Below are 10835 nucleotides of genomic sequence, written 5' to 3'. Positions count from 1 at the left end.
GAAGCGTACGATCATTTTGATGAGATACCACCGTTTTCTACTGGCATGGCATTTTTACCAAGCGGTGATGGAAACGAAACAAGTCACACGCTCAACGATCATAATGAAGGAGAATGGATTGAAGGTGTTCCCACTAGCAACAATCCCTAAAAGCTTATGAGTATGTCAAAATATAAAAATATGAAAATGTGAGTTAATATTCGTTAATATTACTGACTTTATAATTTTTTTTTCAGGATGAATTGAACCACTAGTCAGTGAGAAGCATGCAAGTAATTCTTCGAAATTTGTTGTAGCTTATATCTATTCATGGCGAAAAATATTTATTTAATGAAGATATTTATGAAGCATGCAATTATTTTTGTACAGTTATTTATGAAGATATTTATGTAGTTATTTTTTTATCTTTCATTTATCTCAAACACATCTAATAAATCAACTTAAATCAGAAAAAAGAATCTGGATCGGTTCTTCACTAAAAACCGATCCAGATGCCCATTTTTCTTTCAATTATTTTATAAAAAATTAAAAAAGAAAAATAAATAGAATCTGGATCGGTTTTGTACATAATAACCGATCCAGATAACTATCTGGATTGGTTCTTCACTAAAAACCGATCCAGATGTCCATTTTTCTTTCAATTATTCTATAATAAATTAAAATAAATCAGAAATAGAAATCTGGATCGGTTCTATTAAGAAAAACCGATCCAGATGTCCTTTTTTCTTTCATTTATTCTATAAAAAATAAGATGTGTAATTTACAGTGAAATTAATTTTGTAAAATTGTATTAGCATTTCATTCTAACATAATTCTTAAAGATTATGACATCTTATATTTTATATTGTAACATGTATTACTTCCAATTTATTTTAATAATAACCATTTAATTATCGAATAGATTATTTCATAAAACATATCTTAAAATTTTTATACATAATCCAGAGATATTATATTAGTAATTAACTTACATATTTCTCAAACACATCTAATAAATCAACTTAAATCAGAAAACATAATCTGGATCGGTTCTTCCCTAAAAACCGATCCAGATAGTTATCTGGATCGGTTCTTCACTAAAAACCGATCCAGATAGTTATCTGGATCGGTTCTTCAGTAAAAACCGATCCAGATGCCCATTTTTCTTTCAATTTAAAGGTTAGAAAGTTAGTAACACACATTTTTCTTTCAATTATTATATAAAAAATTAGAAAAGTAACTTACACATTAAAATTTATTTTGTAAAATTGTATTATTATTTTATTCTAATATAATTCTTAAAAATGATGACATCCTAAAATTTATTTTAGTATTACATTCTTAAAAATCTACTCATATTTACTTAAACAAAACCAGATTAATTATTCCTCAAATATAAGAAAAAACTATTTCATTCTAACATAATTCTTAAAGATTATGACATCTTATATTTTATTTTGTAAAATGTATTACTTCCAATTTATTTTAATAATAACCATTTAATTATCGAATAGATTATTTCATAAAACATATCTTAAAATTTTTATACATAATCCAGAGATATTATATTAGTAATTAACTTACATATTTCTCAAACACATCTAATAAATCAACTTAAATCAGAAAACAGAATCTGGATCGGTTCTTCCCTAAAAACCGATCCAGATAGTTATCTGGATCGGTTCTTCATTAAAAACCGATCCAGATAATTTGAAATAAATACCATGACCTATCCACCTATCTGGATCGGTTTTAGTCTAATAACCGATCCAGATACTATCTGGATCGGTTATTAGACTAAAACCGATCCAGATAGGTGTCTCCTTGGCGCCTATTGCAATACTTGTGGATGCATCGGCTCCTTCTCAAAACCCTTGGCCTCTCCTCTCCTTAGACTAAAACCTCAAATCAAACCCGTGGCTTCTTCTTCTCAAAACCCTTGGCCTCTCTTGTCCTTCTCAAAACCGTTGTTCAAACCTTGTGGATGCATCGGCTCCACCCTCTCCTCCTCCTCAAAACCTAGTCCGCCGCCTCTTCTCCTCCGTGAAGGCGTTCTCCTCCACTCCTCCCTCTCCGTCGGCTTGGTGGCCCCGCCTCTTGCAATACTTACATGTGGATTTGATCTCCAAATCAAACCCGTGGCTGGTGGCCTCTCCTTAAAATCAAACCCGTGGCCTCTCCTCCACTCCTTCCTCTCCGTTGGCTTGGTGGCCCCGCCTCTCTCTTAAACCCGGCCCTCTCTCTCAAATTCGGGTAAGTCTTATCTCCCTCTCCCTCTCTAAAATTGATTTGTTAGGAATGGTTTAGAAATTGTTAGCATTTTGAATTAGAAATTGTTGTTTGGATCGGATTAGAAATTGTTGCTAATTAATTCGGTTTATTATGAATTTTTTAGAAATTGTTAGCATTGTGAGAAATTGTTACCATTGTGAGAATTGTTGTTAATTGTTGTATTATCTCCTCTTTATTTTATGCATGGATTGTTACCATTGTGAGAAATTGTTACCATTGTGAGAATTTTATTTGGTATTTGTTGCTAATTAATTCGGTTTATTTAATTATATTTGTTAACCCTAGTTACTCAAGTATAATTGGTACCAAGGCATTGTGAGAATTTTATTTGGTATTTGTTGATAATTAATTCGGGTAATTAATTCGGTTTATTTAATTATTTTTGTTAACCCTAGATTAGATCAATTTTGTGGTCTCATTTTAATTTTATGCATGGATTGGATTATCTCCTTTTTATTTCATTGTATAATCGGGTAATTGCATTGCTATTAATTGTTGTATGGTATAACTTTGTTGTACTAATTATAGTTCTCTAGAGATAATGTAGCATTGAGTTCAATTAATTGTTTTAAAAATAAAACAGATATGGAAGGTGGCAGTGATCATGATGGTAGTGTGTCGGCATCGATTAAGAAACGAGGAAGAGGGCCTAACAAAATTAAGGAGAAGTTTAACGAGAAAGACAAAACGCTGGAACTTGACAAATATTTCAGGCCGGTTGTTACTCGAGAGACAACGAGTTTTGCAACGGATTTTGGGATATTGGTAAGAAGGACTATTCCTATAAGGTTCCAACTATGGAAAGATGTTCCAGATGAGTACAAGCAAAAAATATGGGAAATACTTAAGGTAGATAACATGGTACTAATTTCATTAAAAAGAATTTGATTAGTTTAACTACAAACCCTAATTTCTATTTGTTTGGTAGGTGAGCTGGAAATTACCCGAAAAAGTAGAAGTGAAGAAATATTATTATCAGAAAATGGCTACTTGTCTCCGGAAGTTCAGAACCGAGTTGACTAGAGTGTGGCGCGAGGATGAGACGCCCGATTTTGATAAGCTCCAGATTGAAGAAAAAGATTGGGAAGAATTTGTCAAGTACCGAATGACAGCGGAATTTGATGTATGTTTATTTCTAGGAACCACCTATCTTATCTCTAATCTAGAATTCAAATTTATTTATAATTAAGGCCAATTATTTATTTGTTGAAATTGAAGGCTGCCAGCCAGATTGGGAAGGAGAACCAGACCCACAACAAGTATCCGCATTTCTTGGGATCCAGAGGTTACAGTGGTGAAGGTTTCCAAAAAAGACTTAAAGATGCTATGCAGGCGATTGCAGATGAGAAAGCATCTAGTGATCCGTCTTCCCAAGGGTCAACTAGTACTGTATTGACACCAGATGAGCTTGTTGATTTGTCTCTTGAGCATAGGCACGTCACATGGAAACTAGCCAGACAGAAGCTCTCAGACGAGACCAAGGAATTCTTTTATCCAGAAACATACATACCGGTCATCAACAGAATTGTGAGGGTTTAGATATTGTTATTAATTGAAATTCAACTTTAAATTATTATGTTGTAACATGCATGTTATCATTTCAGGAAGAACAAGAAGCGGCTTTCAAACAAGGCCAGTTGGCGGTGGTACGATACGAGGATGTTCTAGGAAAATCTCTGCCAAATACGGAACATCCTGGGAGGGTGAGAGGAGTGGGAGGTCTCATTCCACACTCACAAACATTCGGGAAGGGCCGGATAAGGAGGACACATACCTCGAAGACATCAGAAGAAGAAATTAACGCAAGAGTGGATCAAAGAGTGGAGGAGAGAGTAAGAGGAATAGAGGAGAGATTACGGCAAGAAATAACCGAACAAATGAAATCTGAACTTGCAATTTTGGTTCGGCAGACGATGGGCCAACAAGAAAAGACGTTTACCCCAACGGTCCTTCAGAGCAGCTGCCAGTCAGTCAAACCATATACCGATCTTTCCGAGTTTACTGAGGTAATGCAAATTCAGATTTAAATCAGTTGGCATATGCCTTAGTTTCATATATATTCGGATTTTATTCGAGTAAATACATATACTTGTACAGGAGGCAGAACTCAGCTGCAAACTCATGGCGAAAGTAGGTGAGAATACTATTGTGGTGGCCATGGGGACAATTCATGTTCCAGTTGCACCCGGTGGAACAATTCACAACAGGCCGATGCCGCCCGACCATGCAAGAGTAACGGTGGATGGTGTTAAAGATGTTGACTTCCTAGAGCTCCCCTTACCTGTACCAAATGGTGAGCAGTTAACCCTTGGATCGGTCCTCGGCAGTTTCACTGCATGGCCGATGCCCATGATATTGACAGGTTCAGATGAGGTATGTTATTGCTAAGTTTACTTCTTAATTTGTATCTATATGACAGAGTCATGGTTCATTATGGATTTTATTTCAATTTATTACAAAATTTTGCAGGAACCACGCGAAGAGGTACATCTTCCTTTAGGTGGGAAAGCAACGAGTCACTGCAAGGCGTTTGATGGTATCAACTTTGACAAGCTGGGACAAACATTCAAGCATCTGCGTGATCGATTTGCGGAGCTAGATGGCAGTCCATTCAAAATCGATCCGCCACTTGATCTTTTTTGTTCAGCAGACTCCATATCTGTTTATGCAGATGATTATGCGGCCTTGCTTGCACCACGGGAGTGGCTCACTGGACCAATCATTCAGATGTGGATGCTGTGAGTTAATATTCGTAATAATTATAGAATTTAGTACCTTCAATTCAAATAAAACAAATTTGAGAACACCTGTATGCCTTCTTTTTTTTAGGTATTGGCACAAATACATCAAGGAGGAATTTCCCGATGTGCAGGTTGGTTTCATGGACCCCCAGCGGACGAATGCCACCATGCTAAGTGATGATCGAGGAGGTGTACTTCAATACATAGGGCAAGCACTCAACGGAAATCGGGACAAGAGATTGATATTTATACCCTATCACCACATGTTAGTGTTATATATATATTCTAATTTTATTATATTTATGTCAAAATATAAAAATTATATAATATGACATTCTACAAACCTAACATGCAGCAATCATTGGGTATTGACCGTGCTTATGCCAAGAGAAAGTGCATTGTACGTGTACGATTCCGATAAGAAAAGTAAAAAAATTCTAATGATCACTGCTGCGGTCGAGGAGTAAGTGACATCCTAAATTTTACGTTTGTTTAGAATGCATTAGATTTTTTTATTATTTTATCATTTTAAATATCTCTCGTAAGTACTGATTGTTCAATGTGTTCATATTTCAACAGTGTCTTCAACAGGGTAATGGAGACTTCTTTGACGATTCATAACAATTGCAAGGTAATAGTTTCTATTGAGATATATGATTATAAGACAAAAATTGTGATTATATAACCTTAAAGCCATTTGTATGCTCATTAACATACATTTCAATTTTTTCAAACTTATTATGTAGTGCCCACAACAACCAGACGGCTGGGAATGTGCATATTATGTCATGTTGCTCATGCAAGACATAATAAACGAACACATATATACTTTTCCGAACTTAAAGGTATGCATTTATATATTTTCAAAAAGTAATTAAGCATTGTTGCTTCAAATATAATAAAATACACAATTAATTGTGCATGCTCTTCTATCTTTTTAAAAATGTAGGATATTCCCGCCAAACATACTGTACAACGCTTGAGCAACTTACGAAAAATGTGGGTTCAAATTTTCCTGAAAGAGGTACAGTAGACATGAAGTACAACAATTTAGGATGTGTAAACTTAATCTGTAGGATGTGTATGTCTATGATATTTAATTTAGGATTTGTACGTGATTTGTATGTGTAAACATAATTTATGATACGTAAACTTAATTTGTAGGATGTGTTTGATATCTATTTGTGATTTGTATGCATATATATATTTATCAATCTGTGATTTGTATCGGTAGCATTTTAATTGGGCCAGCATATATATATAAATGGAAGCTGGCCAAATAATTAAAATTCTATTTTTTACATTCAACCAAACATCTGGATCGGTTATTATTAAAAAACCGATCTAGATATGTAATTTTTAATAAAAAAATAATTCAAAAAAACTATCAGGATCGGTTTTACATAAAAACCGATCTTGATAGTACGTATCTGGATCGGTTATTATTAAACAACCGATCTAGATATGTAAATTTTAATAAAAAAAAAATTCAAATAAACTATCAGGATCGGTTTTACATAAAAACCGATCTTGATAGTACGTATCTGGATCGGTTATTATTAAACAACCGATCTTGATAGTACGTATCTGGATCGGTTATTAATTAAAAAACCGATCTAGATGTGTTTTTTTTAATAAAAAAAAAATACAAAAAAACTATCAGGATCGGTTTTACATAAAAACCGATCTTGATAGTATGTATCTGGATCGGTTATTATTAAAAAACCGATCTAGATGTGTTTTTTTAAATAAAAAAAGAATACAAAAAAACTATCAGGATCGGTTTTACATAAAAACCGATCTTGATAGTACGTATCTGGATCGGTTATTATTAAAAAACCGATCTAGATGTGTTTTTTTAATAAAAAAAAAATACAAAAAAACTATCAGGATCGGTTTTACATAAAAACCGATCTTGATAGTACGTATCTGGATCGGTTATTACTCAAAAACCGATCTAGATAACAACTATTAAGATCGGTTTTATTAAAAACCGATCCTAATAGTTTCTATTTGGATCGGTTGTTTAAAAAATATAAAACCGATCCTGATAGTATCAGTATCGCCTTCATCAGGATCGGTTGGATTCCGATACTGATATGTGTTTATAACCGATCCTGATTCCATATTTTCCACTAGTGTCTATATATATATATATATTAATTCTGTCTGTACATCATCCTCCATACGCCTCAAGTTATTATATTTATTCCTATTTATGACCTGATCATAAGTGTTGCACATGCGAAGAACCCTAACAGTACTAGTTATGTCAAATATCCATATTTTATTGTCGAAAAGTGACGCAAATTTGGTACACGCATTAGTTCGTGTTGATAAAATTAAGTAGTGGTTACATAATGAGACTTTTGTTTCCCTTAATGTTTTCCGTTAATATGGTTTTCTTTTGTCGTTTCTGTATTGTAGGAGAAGAGAACATGCATGGAACCCGGCCCATAATTGACTTTATTTAAGACTATTTTTGGAGAAACTTCATGTATACCCCTCAAAAATATAGAAATTAAGTAGTACCCCCTCTAAAATTCAGAATATCACATTTATCCTTCTAAATTTAAAAAACTCCCAATTCTACCCATGCTATTGTCTTTTCTTTTAAAATACATTTCAAATTTATAAATTGCATGTTTTAACCTTTATTAAAAACATATTTTAATAAAAAAAAATGGGTAACATGTTTAAGAATAATACCAGACTTTCAATATATTGATCATTTCTGAGGTCAAATGATTCATATTTTTTTACTTCTTACTCATAAATGAGCGTGTAACTAAATATCACTGTGTATGGATCAAAAATAGACATTGTCCCATTTGCTCTAAAAATCAACCAATTCAAAGGCATGCATTTTTTTGAGATGAGGTATGAAAGACGTGATCGAGGTGTTGGAACCCTCCTCTATATACATACATAGTAAAGCTAATATACACTTAAGTGTACCGTACACTTAACCTTAGGGCCATCAGATTTCTTTAAAAGTCGTGCTACCACGACTTTTAAAGAATCTATACGACTTTTAAAGAAATTTGACGGTCACAAAGTTAAGTGTACGGTACACTTAAGTGTATATTAGCTTTACTCATATATATATATATATATATATATATATATATATAGGGTCTGTCTAAATTGCTGCTGGCAGCATTTCGGCAGAGGTGCTGCCGGGGCTATATTTAGCCGTGTGATGTCCAAATAACAAATCCAAACCGTTAGATGTTTAATCTATATTATAATCTACTTGGAGACCAAATTTTACATTTTTTGGAATTTTTTTACTATATATTAAGCTGGTTTGAAAACCGCTGATTTCAGTAAATTTCTGCAGCATTGAAATCAGCGGTTTTCAAACCAGCTTAATATATAGTAAAAAAATTCCAAAAAATGTAAAATTCGGTCTCCAAGTATATTATAATATAGATTAAACATCTAACGGTTTAGATTTGTCGTTTGAAGATCAAAAAATAGAAAAAACAGTGGCAGCACCGCCGGCAGAAATGCTGCCGGCAGCAAATTAGCCACAACCTATATATATATATATATATATATATATGGGAGTTGGCTACGGTACTACGTGTAGCATAGAGGATCTCCTTACAATGGCTCAATTTTTTAGTTTTCAAAATTCTAATAGTCGATTTGAACCATTTGACATGATCTCCATATGAATATGTACTTGCAAACCAAATTTTACATTTTTTAGAATTTTTTTACTATATTTTTAGATAAGTAAAAAATCACTTGACCGTGTGAATTTCTACCTATCTAAAAAAATATTAAAAAATTCTAAAAAATACAAAATTTCTACCTATCTAAAATAATTTTACAGGAAACAAATATGTCAACTAAAAAATATACAATAAGTAATTATGTATTGTTAAAATGAATTAGCTTGTATAAATATTGCAAAAGAAATGATGAATAATTTTTTTTTCTTGACCGACATGGCAATTAAGTCTTTGTAATATCATATTTTTACAGCACATACATCTCAAAAATTGAGTAATTATTGTAAAAAAAATGACGGAGTAGAAAAGGAGTAATTTTGAGGTTTGAGTGAAAGAGTAACAATGACAAGTTGAAAAGAAGAGATAAAATTGTTGGATTTAGATGCTGAAGAGTTCAAGGAATAATTTTGTTCAATACTTTTTGAGCATATACTAATACTTAATTAAATAGAGAAATATGAAAGTCAAATAAGAATTCTACACAAAAATAATAATTAAGCATAAGAAAATAAAAAAGAGATATAAGATTTAACGTAGAAAACCTTTCGGGTGGTTTTCAAGAGAATACAACACAAATCACTAAATTAATAAAATCTTTACAAATACAATAAGATGGTCAAACCATCAACACTCATTCTAACACTTTTTTACTATTTCATACACTAACAAAAAAACAATTTCAAGTATATTTAGATAATTGAATCAAGAGAGCAAACTCTAAAGAAGAGCTTAGGAGAAAAAACGCTTCATGGCTTGGAGAGGTCACATCCTTTCTCGTTCTCCGCTTAAATTAAATTCCGTGTAAACCACGACATGGGCCAAAGGCCCAATTCATTTACTTTCGGCTTCACTGCTTTATCAAATTATTTCATTAAACTTCATAGTTAATCCATATATACAATGATTCGCTCTTTTCTAAAAAGCTCGAAATTTTTTTAGTTAGCATCAATCATAAATCAGAATTAAACAATCACCATCCAAATTATCAAAATTCAATTCCTACTACCCACCAATTGAACTGGTACGCATACTAGGGATGCACACCAATTTGATGCACGGACTGAATTGGCGCACCACCTGGTACGTATACTAGGGATCCATGTAGGTCCTCATTATTATGCTGATTCTTATCTCGTACATTCAATTTTGACAAACTTTTACGAGTAACCTAGCTAGTTAACCAATTATAATGAAACACATCATCTCGTGTAAAATGTAGTAAAATATTGAAGTTTTGGATGATCTGTTTTTACTTTGGCACGGTCACGGATTGAAGAAAACCACGGTCTCGTATAATTAAATGATAAGAGACCTTACTCTGTAGGTACTCCTCAGTCAGGCCCTGTTCGGCAGCCATATGGAAATGGGTTTTGTTGGATTTTCCGACTCATTGGGATGATATACCCATCAGTCGTTCGGTGGCCATATTTGTTCTCATCTTTTTCTAATTTTCAGCTTACCTCGGTTTCAATAATAGTACAAATTGGTGGAAATGGACTCAGAGATGATATTATTTTTCCCACTTTCTCTCCCTATTAGCTTTTTTTTCCCACTTACTCTCTCCCTATCAGTTCCCATTTTTTTCTAATTTTCAGCCCACCTCAATATTAGCTTTTTTTTTTCCCACTTACTCTTTCTCCCTATCAGTTACTATCTTTTTGTAATTTTCAGCCCACCTCGGTTTCAACAATAGTACAAATTGGTGGGAATAAAAACATCCACTTACTCTCGGTTTCAACAACCGTACAAATTGGTGGGAATAAAAGCATCCACTTACTCTCTCCCTATGAGTGAGTTTTATTTTTCCCACTTACTCTATCTCCCTATCAGTTTTTTTCTTTTTTCAAGTGGGTCATCTCACTTTCTCTTTCTTTCTTTCTCATTAAATATATGTTTACATCTCCATATATAAGGATGTGCTTCTACTTCTATTTTTCATTGTGGGACTAAGAATGTTGACATATCCTTACACAATTTTCTTTTTGACAACCGACAACATATTTTAAATTTATTAACACAAATATAAGTTATGGATGTTCTGTACTTTTTTTTAATTAATGTTTTATGTTTGTTTGACAAT

The sequence above is a fragment of the Carex rostrata genome, chromosome 28 (genome assembly GCF_964058835.1).
Source record: "Carex rostrata chromosome 28, lpCarRost1.2, whole genome shotgun sequence".
NCBI lineage: Eukaryota > Viridiplantae > Streptophyta > Magnoliopsida > Poales > Cyperaceae > Carex > Carex rostrata.
The sequence above is the reverse complement of the archived record's forward strand: the minus strand, read 5'-3'. Positions refer to the sequence as shown.